Below are 14,046 nucleotides of genomic sequence, written 5' to 3' on the forward strand. Positions count from 1 at the left end.
TTAGGAGGCCTACACTCAAAAATGTTCACACAGAGCCCATTGCACCATCCCACATGCCTTTGCACTTTTGTGCATGGTGGGGAAAGAGAAAATATTGATATCCCTTCCCACTTGTTTTAAGAAAATCCCTCCTTTGTTTGTTTATTTCTCACTCTTCACCCTAAGGTGGGTTATAGCATTAAAACACAATATTAGAAACAATTTTTTTTTAAAAAAAATTAACAACCATAAAAATACGGTGGATCTTAAAAACATACACTATGAGACAGTATTTGTACCTTTATACTCTTGGAAATGGGATGGAAAAAAAGGCAGCAGGGCTAGGGTTAGATCCCACTTCAAGCACTGCTGAATTCTAAGTCCAGATGGGCTGGAGATGCTTAACAAACACACTACAATGATACCTCGGATAAAGAACTTAATTTGTTCCGGAGGTCCATTCTTAACCTGAAACTGTTCTTAACCTGAAGCACCACTTTAGCTAATGGGGCCTGCTGCTGCTGCGCCGCCACCGCGCAATTTCTGTTCTCATCCTGAAGCAAAGTTCTTAACCCAAGGTAATATTTCTGGGTTAGCGGAGTCTGTAACCTGAAGCATATATAACCCGAGGTACCACTGTAATTTAATTGCAAGCAGTCTGTCTTAACTGAATTGTGGAAAATGTTGTGTTGTCCTAATCCTATTCAATCAAGAGACCCATTTAAAAATGCCTATGTTATTTATAAGTTTAAGGATATGTTATACTAAAGGTGACCAGAATTTGGGTAAATAAATAAAATAAGGGAATCTACTAGGGCTTAGCCCACCCCCAGTCTCCATCATTGCCCCACCCCCGGGGATGTTTATTTACAAGTGTTTAACACTCTGGTGTTCCAATGACTTTCTACAACCCTGATGAAAAAATCCCTTACACCTCCCTTTGCCTCAGAATAGGTAATATTTGTGCTCTAGTTTCTTTTCTCTTTCCAATACCCTTTCCATTCCTGCGTAGTTACCTGTGCTGTCTCCAATGAAGCATTATTTACATCCTGATCTTGAGCTTTCCATATGGCTGTCCAACTCCTACTGAGTTTTTAGGAAGGATTTGAAAGTAGGGGATGTTATCTCCTGAGGGTTAGGCTTGGTAGACTTGAAGCTTTTGGAGGGGGGTGAAGTCCAATGCAGTGTTACATCCTATTACAAGACTAAGAAAGAACCACACATAAGGAACTAAAGCTAGCCATAGTCAAGGATCCCAGTACATAGAATGAAAAAGTGAAAAGCTCCCTGACCAAGAGATGAAGGGATTTTGTTGTTGTTGTAAAGTTTAATCAAGTGAGATATAAGTAGCACATCTGAATTATTCACTCTGGCAGCATAACCTGGAGAACTTGGGGCAATTAATATCTAAGGCAGACTTACCCAGAATGAAATGTGAAGATTAGATCCAGACTGAACACGTACACAAAAGTCTCAGAGAAAGGGAAATAAATAAAAAATGTAGCAGAAATATCATTAAAACTTCATATTTGCTGAAATTCATTGTTGAAGATACCAGGACCTTGGCTAGGTCACTGAAAACATTTGCTCTACTGTTTCCACCTGCATTACTCTAAAAACAGTTTTGATGGCGTCAAGAGTTGCAGATTCTTAAATCACTTCCAGACATCTCCCCCCCCCCCCGGGATTTGATATTGCCTCTGCCATTTTCTCTAGAAAGCAACCAGGTTTGTGAGCCTCCCACAAGGTCGAAATACACTGCTTGAGTATCAACTGACAAATATCTTTTTTGCCATTTACCAATTAATTGAGAAGGCTGCTAAGTTGTTGAGTAAACTAATTGTAAATGAGCACAGTACTTTGGGCTTCGCGGAATCTTTATTACTGTGGCTATGATAGATAGGCTGAGGGAAATCAAGCTATGCGCAGATATCAGATCCTGGAGGCCTTATTTACAAACTGATTTTCCATGGCAAACCTTCAAATGTGCAGTACTAAGCAAAATGTGGTAAATAGGCCAAATCTCCTACTGGGATTTTTCTGTATGAGGAGGAGGAGTGAATTGCAAACACAGTGACTCTTGTAGTTAGAAGAGTTACACAAGGGGAATACTGAAAAAAGCCTAGAAATTTCCAAAGAAAGAAATCAAATTTCACATGCTGGTAAGCTTGAAGGGGGTATTTGTTTGTGTGAAGGAAACCAGCATCTTGGCTAATGCTTCTAATTAATGGGTGCCTGTTGCTCTGTTTCTGTATGTAAAGGCAAAACACAAAAGCAATGTTGTATTGTAAACAGTACAGGTGTACAGATCACAAGTTCTGACAGACGGTGCAGTTGATTCTTGCACTTTTACTCACATCTCAGAAGATAAAACACATAGCAGCATATTTTGTTAAGGGTGTTCGGAATTGTAGCTCTGCAATCTCATCATTTCTACACAAACATCTTTTTTTTATGACATTAATAATCTCCCCACAAAGGGGTGGCAACCCATGGACATTCAGATGTTGTTCAACTACAACTCCCATCATCCCTAACCATTGGACATGATGACTAGGGCTGATGGGACTGGAGTCTAAAAACATCTGGAGGGCCACAGATTAGATTTAGTGTTCATTCCACATCAGGTTACACACACACAAACAATTATTCTCTCCAGACGACATCTAGCCTAGATACTTAAATAGACTGAGGAGTAAAAGAGGATATTCAAAATAGAATTTTACATAGTGGGCAATTTATAGAGACTTACTGGACTTCTCAGGGAGGAAACTCAAATTGAAACCAATGGAAGAAATAAGGAGTCATTTAACAGACTGGTTACAGTACCACCAATTGTAATATATTTTTAAACTAGATAAGAAAAATGGATTTCTGGACCAAAGCTCACAATTTGAAATAGATTTATTAGTGAATAATGAAAAACTATCATCTAAAATGTATAAGCTATTATTAGAGTACGAAGCAAAAGATTAACTGGTAAAAGCTTCAAAAAGGATCAAGGCTGGAGAGAGAACGATTAGACCCCCCCCTCCCTGTACCCTGTTGTCCTAATGAAGATTGGGGAGGGAGGCACACCTGTAATTAAATTAAGAAAAATCCCAGGTGTAGTTGCTAATTACACATTTAGACTAACATGTAGTTTAGCCCTCAGGGCCTGTTGTGATGGTATTGTTGGTGTCTCTGAAGCTCTTGGTAGGAGCAGGGATGGTCTTGACTCAATATGATTTCCATTTTTCAGTATTTGCACCCTCTGTGCTCATTTGACTCCTCTGCCAATATGTATGTATTACGTTACTGGGAAATGAATAAAATGGAATCCAGATGGCAGCTCTCTGTGCTATTGATTTGACATTTGCAAGCTAAAATAGGAACTTAGGAAGCCAGCATAATTATAATTTCCCCCCTCTATTTTTGAATCCTGTTTCTGAACCTTTAGCAGCAGATATTTTGTAGGTGAAACTCTTTTCCTGGTGTGGGGTGAATTGATGTGGAAACCTGCTCAATTTCTCTTTGTTGGTTTGCTGTTGAATGCAGAAGGGTACAGATGGGGGAAGATATTGATTTACCGTATTTTTTGCACCATAACACTCACATTTTTCCTCCTAAAAAGTAAGGGGAAATGTCTGTGCGTGTTATGGAGGGAATGCCTACGGGTGGCATGCCTACGGATTTTCCTCCTCTAAAAACTACGTGCATGTTATGGTCGGGTGCGTGTTATAGAGCAAAAAATACGGCAGTTTGCATTTAAAGCTGAAATTCCCTAATTTGCACTTTCCAAAATTATACAACAGGGGTCAGCAAACCTTTTCAGCAGGGGCCAGTCCACTGTCCCTCAGACCTTGTGGAGGGCCGGACTATTTTTTTTTTTGGGGGGGGGGTATGATTGAATTTCTGTGCCCCACAAATAACCCAGAGATGCATTTTAAACAAAAGCACACATTCTACTCATGTAAAAACACACTGATTCCCGGACTGTCTGCGGACCGGATTTAAAAGGCTATTGGGCCGGATCTGGCCCCCGGGCCTTAGTTTGCCTACCCATGCTAAACAAGAAGTGAAACACAGCCGTCCTTTGTAAAAAGTTTGTAAAAAGAATGAGAAAGCAGGGGAAACCAAATTTGACAGATTCGCCCATCCCAACTGAAGAGCAGGGCCTGTAAAATGTCTTCAGTGCTAGCAGTCTTGAAGATGAGGATTTTGCATCACTTTAGTGGTGCTACAGATGAGACTTGGAATGACATCTATTCACCACAGTGTAGTGGGAGTGCTTTGGTTTGATCACCCATTCTTTCATCTCATATCAAACGCTTTGGAAGGCTGCGAATGTGTGTTCAAGCCACTTTCACAGCACTATGGAACTTCCTACAATGTTGTGAGCTGACAGGACAGTGGAGAGGGAGAAGAGCATCCCAACGAGGGGTGTAGCTATGACTGGGACACACCAGTGCAAACTAATGATGGAGAAAGGGGGTGAGGGCTGGGGGCTTAGGAGGTATTCATAGGACGGCAAGGGGGCAGTGGTCAGTTCACAGGAGCCAGAGGAAGGGGACACTTTAAGAAAAACACTGGGGCCTAATTTGATTAGTAGAATGCCTGGCATCTGGTAGGTGGGGCTTCTGTGCTGTGCCCCTGAATTGGCCCCTCCCTTTGGGTGTTCAGTTCAGTTATAGAGAGCAACTGCCATTCTCGCCTCGCGATGTTGTTTTAGTTTCTCTCAGACAGTGTGTTATGGTGTTACAGTTTTCTTTATTATTAAAGCTTTGTTTGACATGTACGTGAGCCGCTTACGTTGCTGAAAGAAAAGAAACTCTGCTGAAGAAGGGTGGAATATCCTCAAGTTGGGTGAGTTAGGGGATATTCACAGTCTGACAGGAGGATTGATTTTTTTAAAATCACCCCCATATCACCAGAGCCAGAGGGCGCCCCGTCTCTGTGAACAGAGCAGGCTCTGAGGTGTCTGGAACAGCAAGAGACTGAAGCAAGCAAGGGAACACAGCCCAGCTCACTGGTCAGGTGGGGCTCATTAGCTCTGGGAGGAGGGTTGTGTCCCCTCAGCTGGATTAGGCTCAGGGCAAGTGAGGGTCACATGCCTCGTCAAGGGACTGTGTACATCAGCAGGACTTGCTGCCAGGTATGCCATGGTTCAAGACATACAGCTCCTGTTGTTAATTGGAAGCTATGCTTTTTCCTGTTTTAAACATCCACACCTCCCTTTAAGTGCAGGAGAAGATATTCCCCCTGGGCCCACCAACCTAGACATGTTTCAGTGTGACCAAAGAAGGAGTTCCAAGTTAAAATTTTGGAGGAATTATGCCCATATGCATGTCAATTCATGGAAAATATTGTGGAGGGGTGGTGGTAAATTCACTTCAAAGTTTAAATATGCTTGGATAGTATTTTAAATTGCTGGGAGCTTCAATAGCAGTTTTAATCCCTCTTATTGTGTGGTCATTAACCAGTATAAAATGGTATAGAAGTGCCTTTCTGTCCTTCACCCCCCCCCAAAAAAATATGTTTTTTCACTTGCTTAGACAAAAAGCACCTTTCTGCCCTTCATAAATGCCCACTAAGAGCTGGAAAGAGGTGCTTTAAATGGCACAGTTGAAGCCAGTCTAAATTGTTGCCTTGTGTCCATTTAAGCAGTAAAAGTTGCCTTCATTGAAAACAATAGTTACTAAATGAAGCAATTTGCTTTTAGAACATTGAATGATAAATTTCTCTTTAAGTTCTTTTTAACTTTCTATTTGTATTGTTTCTAAAGAGCGCCTATTGTTCTACTTGCTGTGAATATTTTTTGTTTCCAATATCCTTGAGTGGAGAGAATATGTTACAGCAGCTCAATGGTACAACAGTTTGTGATTTATCTATCAAAGCTATTTATAGAGCAGTAGCCACCATAACGTTTAAGCTTTGCCTCTACTTGCTATCTAGAGACAAACAGATAAATCTTTTGCTGGTAGCAAATTAAATATTCAACCCCTGATGTTTTAGGGGCCTGGAATTCATGCAGCTATTTAAAAGTGAAATTGATTGTAAAATGATTTAGGGCAAAAAATGGAAAATTCTGTAAGATTAGAAAGAATTGGTGTGATAATTATTGATGGGCAGTTTTTTCTGGGGCCCAATTAAAACATGGCTGCAGAAGCTATGCTAGATTACAATTAATATCATCTTTGACCATTGACCATGCTGGTTGGAGCTGATGGAAACTGGGCACAAACAACAGCTGGAGGATTGCTAGTTCCCCAATTATGCCCTACAAGCCCAGTTCATGCTGCAACCAAATGACCTCATTTTAAATAAACCCCTGATGTCTGATCCAACACCAACAAAAGTTTTTATTTTTGCCAAATTTAATACAAATCCCTTTACACCAAGCTGGGTGGTGGTAGAATAAGTGAAGGTGCCCCTCTGCCCAACTCCTGGCTAAGTCAGCCTTCTGTTGGCAATACTCAATCGGTGCCAACCTTCTCCTTTTGCCCGTCAAATGTGGATAGGCAGGAGGGCCTCTGACAGGATCCCCACCAGTGGAAGGCCCTGAAACAGGGCATTCTGAGGGTGGGAAGGGGTTGAAACAGCCCAAGATCTGTTGGATTCCAAGCTAGTTTCACTGGCATCATAAGACAGCACGGAGCCCCATCCAGGCTTGATTGCTGTGCCATGCAGTAGTTGCTCTGCTGCTCTGTACAGCCTCAGTAAAGCAGCCTAATTCATTAAATTCATATCTAACTTCTCAGCAATTTCATATGCCCATTAAACAAAGCAAATGTAGCACTTCATGAGAACTTTACAAGAAGTCAATAGCAAGTAAAGGTAAAGGGACCCCTGACCATTAGGTCCAGTCGTGGCCAACTCTGGGGTTGCGGCCCTCATCTTGCTTTATTGGCCGAGGGAGCCGGTGTACAGCTTCTGGGTCAGGTAGCCAGCATGACAAAGCCACTTGTGGCGAACCAGAGTACCTCACAGAAACACTGTTTACCTTACCGCTGGAGTGGTACCTATTTATCTACTTGCACTTGACATGCTTTCGAACTGCTAGGCTGGCAGGAACAGGGACTAAACAACGGGAGCTCACCCCGTCGCGGGGATTCGAACCGCCGGCGTTCCGATCGGCAAGTCCTAGGCTCCGTGGTTTAACCCACAGCGCCACCAGCGTCCCTTCAATAGCAAGTAGGGGGATGGAAATCTGTTGCTAGACTACAGCTTCCACCACCCCTGACCATTGACCTAGTTTGTTGGGGCTGGTGGGAGTTGTAGTCCAACAACAGATGAGCACCCTCCGGTTTCCCACAGGGAGCAATGTTGTGCAACCAAACCAAATGCAAAAAGCCTGTGCCTAAAAACCAAGCACATAACTCCACCCTTGCAAAAGTTGAACTATAATTGGCAAGCTCTGACAGTGCAATTTTTAAATGCATGCACAGAGAGAGAGAGAACTGTGGAAAAGTTGGAGAGAATTATATTACCAGAGGAAATAAGTTGTGAGAACAAATTGGAGCACTATCTTAGGAACGGTGGATTTAATGGAAGTGTAGGAAACCATAAATAGCAAAGATAGCCATAAAGTTCTCTCTTCGTTTCCAGCAAAGAAAAATTAAATAAGAAGAGTGAATAACTTGCCTGTCAAACTTTTAAGGTGTTGGCCTTGGGGTTATTCCAGAAGGAGCCGGAGGCAAGCCCCCAGGAGATGCTGCGAAAGTAGGGCAGCTGCAAAAAATCATGGACAAATGAGGTGTGTGTGTGTACATTTACACTATGCTCTTCTGTTGGCCTTCCCCTTGTATGTTTTTTCCATTTTTAAATCAATCAAAAGCTCGCCTCCTCCCATCACAACGGCAAGTAAAAGCTATAGAGAACACTCCTGCGAAAACCGTGGCTTTGTCATTATAATGCCACATTTAGCAATTTAAGCCCAGGTCCCCTGTTGGGATTTAATTTTTGAATGAAGCTATGTATGATTCCCAATCATGGTTTTCTGAATGAGCAGAAGGCACCATTTCCTGTAGAAACTGAGCAATGATCGTGAACCTCATTACAACAGGCAAGATCTAGTCAAAAGTTAAGTGTTTGTTGTCCCACTGTAGCCTTATTAGACTTTACCGACTGGTGGGGTCTGCGTTGTTCCCGGGGAGGGAGAAAGGAAGTCTAATGACACCGAGGTTGATTCAGAGAAAGAGTTTATTCTGCTCTCTGGACAGCAGAAGGCACTTGCACGATCAGTTCACAGCAAGTCCAAAGAAATGAGAAATTTCATGCAGTGTATATATCCTCCAGGCACCCTCTCCCCCCTTCCCCAGGAATCCAACCACGTCAGCTTATACACGCAAGTTGACATCACAGATGTTCCTGCTCCGGTACTCTTAACCATAAAAGGGTGTTCCTTTTCCTGTACTCTTTACCATATAAGGTTGTTCCTGTTCCTATACTCTTATCTTGGAGCAGGAGGTCACCAACTCTAAGAACACTCCTGGCACCGTTCCCGGACTAGGTCTGTGTGTCAGAGTGTGGTCAGGATGTGAGATAAGACCCAGACGTGCCATCCCTGCTCCACTTTGGAATGGACAAGGCCATTCATTAGGCGTCACGGACTGATAAAGGAGAGAGCTTTGTTTGTTTATACAGCTGTGTTCTTGTTATGCATTTGCTCAACATCTCAAGTTAAAGCATTTTAGAAATGCTCCCTTGGAGAAGGAAAAATGGATTTTGGGTTCTGTTTCAAACTGACTGCACAGAAATCCATTCCTTCACCACTGCTTTCAGCAGAGGAAAAAGAGGGTTTCAGCAGCCAATTTCCTGCATACTACATGAGTGGAGCAGACTGCTTTGTCATAGGAACAGCTGCCCAGCTAAGTTTTCTCCATGCTGGTGTGCCATTGAGGCAGAGCTTTTGGAGCATTGCAGCAGGCCTGTCCCACTGAATCAGGAGCTGGAATCCTTTCTGAGCCCAAGTTGGGAAGCAGTCTACCCCCACCACAAGGGGCTGCATGTCAGCAGTAAGCTCCGTTCCAGCTATGATAAGCCAGAGGTTTCTATGGCCTCCCATCTTTCCACCCACTTAAGCAAGAAGCAATATCAAAGTTTAAGGAAGAATTCTAGCTGGCCAAAAGCACTTGAGGGCATAGAGTACAGCTGGTGAGGGGTATGACCTGGAGAGAATCTGGTGTGGGGGGTGCCACTTGAATAAAATACTGAGGGAGCTGATAAGACTCAACACACACAATTGATCACAAGACACAGCACACTCACACCATTGGAATGGCAAGGCCCATCAACTTGGGGGGGTGGCCTCCTCAAACATTTTTTTTGGGGGGGGCGAAGGGACCTTGGCCCCTAGGAGTTGGCTCCTATGGTCTGGTGGGTTGCACTTGATACGTGGGCTGGAGGTTCCCAACCCTGTCATAAAACGCAAGGGTTATAACTAACTTAAGTTGTATTCCGAGTTGACCTATGGACTCATAATCACAATCTTCTTCTAGTCAGATAGCTGCCTGTGAAAGTGTTACTCTAGTCCATCTTCGTTCATTTTAACATGCTCTTTTCATATCTGATGAAGTGAAATGTAGGTCACTTGACTTTTGTAAATAAAAAATGCAGCCAGGATTGTTGCGTGTCGAGGTCCCCAGGGCCACCCCAATAACTCACACATGAGACAGAATTTTTTGTTTAAGGTTTTTGGCATAATTGTGGCCACAACTTTATTAAAATATAAAAATGTGAGTGGTTGCCTAGGCATTGGTTGTGACTATCTGCCCCCACCGTGGGGGACAGACTGACATTCCGCATGATGCAAAAGTCAGAAAAGGGGAATACACTTGGGGGGTAGCGATGGAGCAGGGAACCTGCCCTCAGCCCTCCCCAAATGCAACCAGGAGCTCATTGCTATGGCCCAAGCCCCCTTGACAGAGTGGACAAGCAATAGGTAGCCCCCGATTCCTTTAACAGAATCCCTTGCAGCAGCAGCATTACAGGGGCAGGCACAGCCAATCCATGCTCCTCAACCAACCAAACCATAAACCAATGCCTAACCGCAACCTTACAAGTTGTGACGATTTGCTACGCAGTAGGCAAAAACCAATTGGTCCCAGCCAATCAGCCAGATGGACAAAATTCCTACCGGGCCCCTGCCCCAAGGGCAGACAACCCCATGACAGGCATAGCAAGGTCAAAGCGAACAACCCTAATTCTAGGGAGGGGGGGACGGGCAATCCGATGCACAGGCGAAAAGAGGAAGTCCTAGACTCGTGCAATGAGTTTTAGCATTTCTGGCTGTCAATCAACAAATGGCAGTATTAACTTCTTCCCAACAACAAGGGAAGCCCCAATTGCATCAGTGGCCAACGATCAATTAGCCCGCCCCCAACTTTGGAGTGTCCTGGCGGCCCCCACCACAACACGTGCTCTCCACGAAGGAGAACACGCTTTATACACAGCATTTCCTATAAAGTGAGGCAAGTTCTTAAGAGTAGATGTTGCTCTCAGATGTAGTTATTATAGTTACAGAGCTTGGTAAACCTTTCTCATCTCTTCTTATTACTAATGTATAAAGATAACATCATTTTGCTCAGCTAAGCAGCTTGAATGCAACTCAGAGGATGGTGAGATATGATGGTAAGATATCAGATAGGGTGGTGATATACAACCATGAAGAGGTATGTGGGAGAGAACAGCTGCTTTTTTGTTCTCATTATATTATAACAAGAAACGTACCTAGTTGTACTTCACAGAGATAAGGAGATGGTTGCTGGAGAAAGGATTCCTGCAGTTCCAGAGCAGGGCTGTACTTGCAAAATGCATTGCTGTCCCAGAAGCTTTGAGCCTAACATGATACCCTCTGGATGTTGTGGATTATTCCCATTATCCCTGATTATTGGCCATGCTGCCTGGGCATGATGGGAATTCTATAGGCATTCAAAATCTGGAATAAGGAGTGGGGAATTTGGATTTTTAAAAGAGTGCAGAAATATAGTTTGCTATTGTAGATTTTCTTGAATTGAACAGCTATGAAGAATTAGCAAAATATGCACCTCCCTCTGTGGTTTGTATACAAGTGTAAACATAAATGTCCATTACCATTTTATCTTTTTACAGTACATTTATGGCCTGTTTCCATTCTCAGAAAATCATATGCATTCCCTTTGGTTTTAGAAGCATTGCCCTAATTATCACAGCTTTCTAAATACTTAGCATAATGGCTTATAGTGCTATATACTTTTTTTTAAAAGTACAGCACAGTGCCTGTTTAACATATAATTCTAAGAAATAATTCTAGTATGATGCTGCTAATTAAAACTCAGCATCACATCATACACACTCTGATTATTTTAGTCCTCACTCCAATATGTGGATATACTACTTACAATGCAGCTATAATCGACAGAAATGGATGTGTTTACTTACAGGAATGCACATCATTAATAACCCCAAGTAATGTCTTTAGTGTACTTTCACCATTAACTACTGCCATCTGTTGAAAAACAAGGATTCTGTGATTCTCAGTAATCCATTCTAATTTTCTGACTCTTCCAACTTCATCCAGTTTTCCATAAATTTTAAGCGAGAGGCGTGTAACCCTCATTTTTAAAGTGATGCGCTTTATTTTTCCAGTTTATTTGTTATACGAATGCATTTATATAGCACCCTCTCACAAAATCTCAGGGCAGCGGGCAGTGCACATCAGTGTAAAAAGGTTTTTTAAAAACCCAATTAAAAGCACTACAGAACAGTACAGAATTAGGTGAACTATATAACCCAACCACATTACAATTCTCAGATGACATCTGAATGTATATGATGTGCCGCTTCCTTGTACTGGTTTTCAGATGAACTCCTCCCCTATATTTTGATCATTTTAAGTCTTTTCATGACCTCACTGTAAAGGAAAGAAAATGCAGGGGTTGATCTAGCCAAAAGATAAGGACTTTAATGTGCCATGTATGTCAGTGGAAAGTTAAGACTGTTGATCTGCCACTTAGACTTTGCATCCTAATTATGCAGACATCTAGAGACCTGGGCAGGTACAAGCAAAGCGGACTGGAAGGTGGGTCCAAACTGTCATACTGTCCTTCTACATATTTTAATGATACCTTTGAAGTGGGGTTGGAGACAGGCACAGACGCAAAAAAAGAGAAAAAGTACAGCTGTTGCAATTGCCTAATTAGCCGCTGGGCAGATGTTGACAGGAAATATAGATTGGGAGCTTTGTATTTTGTGATTATAAGCAGGAGGTGAGGCTGATGAACAGTAAGTAACTGGACTTGATAGGGCCCTTAATGCTTTCTGCTTCAAAAATGTCCAAAGAGATTTTCAAATGGCTTTTGTATTTATTAAGGGTTTCCAGATAATTATTAAGGGACACAAAGGTCAGGATGTTCCAGCTGCCTAACAAAATAATGTAAATGAAAGAGAGGGCCCTGAAATGTAAAATAAAATATTATTGCTAATGCTAATAGTACTGCTGCTAAGAATAATCATTAATGAAATAACATCCGTTGCCTACAAGTAGGGTACAAGTAGACCAGGCTGAGAAAGGTACACCTACAGTAGTTACTTTGACTGGAAAATAAAAGCAGAGTACATTTGTAATGATATTAGGAATTTTATAAGGGGTAGGTAGATACAGCTAATGAGTCCAGCTTAATGTGGCATTTGAAATAGTTGTGCTTCATCAATGTGCCCTAGAGGTTTCTGGTCCTGCCTCATCAACCATTATTATAAGGACTCTACAAAAAACAAGTTTTTTCTTTCTCTCTCCTCAGGGTGGTATGTATGTATCCACAACATTAAGCTCTTGTTTTGGACTTTGTAGAAGGGCTTAAAAACAAGCCACAACTGCTACTGAATGCTATTTCAGGAATAATAAATTTTGTATGCATATTACAATGAATATAAAGAGTTTGATGGATATTGACATTCCCATGTAAAAGCTGATAATCCCAGCAGAATGTTCTGAATGCCCAAATATAGCTCCTCACTTTTTGAACATCTACCAATGAGCAAGGTTACAATCATCATTCAGTAGTGTATCTCTGAGCTGTTGGACATTCAATTCATTTGTCTGGTGTTGACTATCACATGTGAGTGCTGACAACACTCATCAGGTTTTAGATGTTTACTGCAGTAAAGACATATAGTGTACTTACACTGAATTGAAGGGCATTCCTAGTTCTTGTGTTGGAATTCCAGCCTGGATCTGAATAGTGGCAGATAAGATCTGAGGTCAGTGGTATGCAATTGTATAACATTTTCTTCACCAAAGAGGAATTACTTAGGAATGCAGTCCTATTTCTATTCACCTGAGAGTAAGTCTCATTAGATTCACTAGGACCTACACATCTTAGGAGACATGTAGAGCAAGAGTAGGTAGCCTTTTGGTGTTAAGGGTTGCATTCATTTGTGGGAGTATGATTGGGGTCAAAGGAAAAAGTGAGGGGGCACCCCTTCTTATTGTTCCCCTATCCATTCTCTTTTTCTTCCCCCATCCCAATCTATTCACACAAGAACACAACACACTCTCTCCTCTTCGTTCATCTAACATCTATTCATTCTTTCTCAAGAGTTGCACTGAAGGTGGTGGGAGTTGTCTACATGTGATGCATAGGACTGCACTGTAAATGCTATTTCATAAGGTGGCCATTTACACATTGCCAAAAAAAATATGAAAATGATCACACACAAAAAAAGACTGACAGAAGAGGACACAGATCTGCATAAATCTTGCATAAATCTGTGGATTAAACCACAGAGCCTAGAACTTGCCGATCAGAAGGTCGGCGGTTCGAATCCCCGTGACAGGGTGAGCTCCCGTTGTTTGGTCCCTGCTCCTGCCAACCTAGCAGTTTGAAAGCACGTCAAAGTGCAAGTAGATAAACAGGTACCGCTCCGGGGGGAAGGTAAACGGCATTTCCGTGCGCTGCTCTGGTTTGCCAGAAGCGGCTTAGTCATGCTGGCCACATGACCTGGAAGCTGTACGCCGGCTCCCTTGGCCAATAAAGCGAGATGAGTGCCGCAACCCCAGAGTCGTCTGAGACTGGACCTAATGGTCAAGGGTCCCTTTACCTTTATAAT

At 42.4% G+C, this 14,046-nt stretch overlaps 1 long non-coding RNA gene across 2 annotated transcripts in view; it reads left to right on the forward strand.

Annotated features, from left to right (window-relative positions):
* Positions 1-4,647: 4,647 nt before the first annotated feature.
* The window catches only part of LOC308583439, a 58,244-nt gene continuing 48,845 nt past the window's right edge, over positions 4,648-14,046 (forward strand). For both annotated transcript variants that reach the window (XR_014006216.1, XR_014006217.1), the window contains exons 1-2: positions 4,648-4,824; positions 7,567-7,714. This is a non-coding gene — a long non-coding RNA (uncharacterized lncRNA). The remainder of the gene's footprint in view (positions 4,825-7,566; positions 7,715-14,046) is intronic.

Source organism: Podarcis bocagei (genome assembly GCF_964188305.1).
Source record: "Podarcis bocagei genome assembly, chromosome: 3".
NCBI lineage: Eukaryota > Metazoa > Chordata > Lepidosauria > Squamata > Lacertidae > Podarcis > Podarcis bocagei.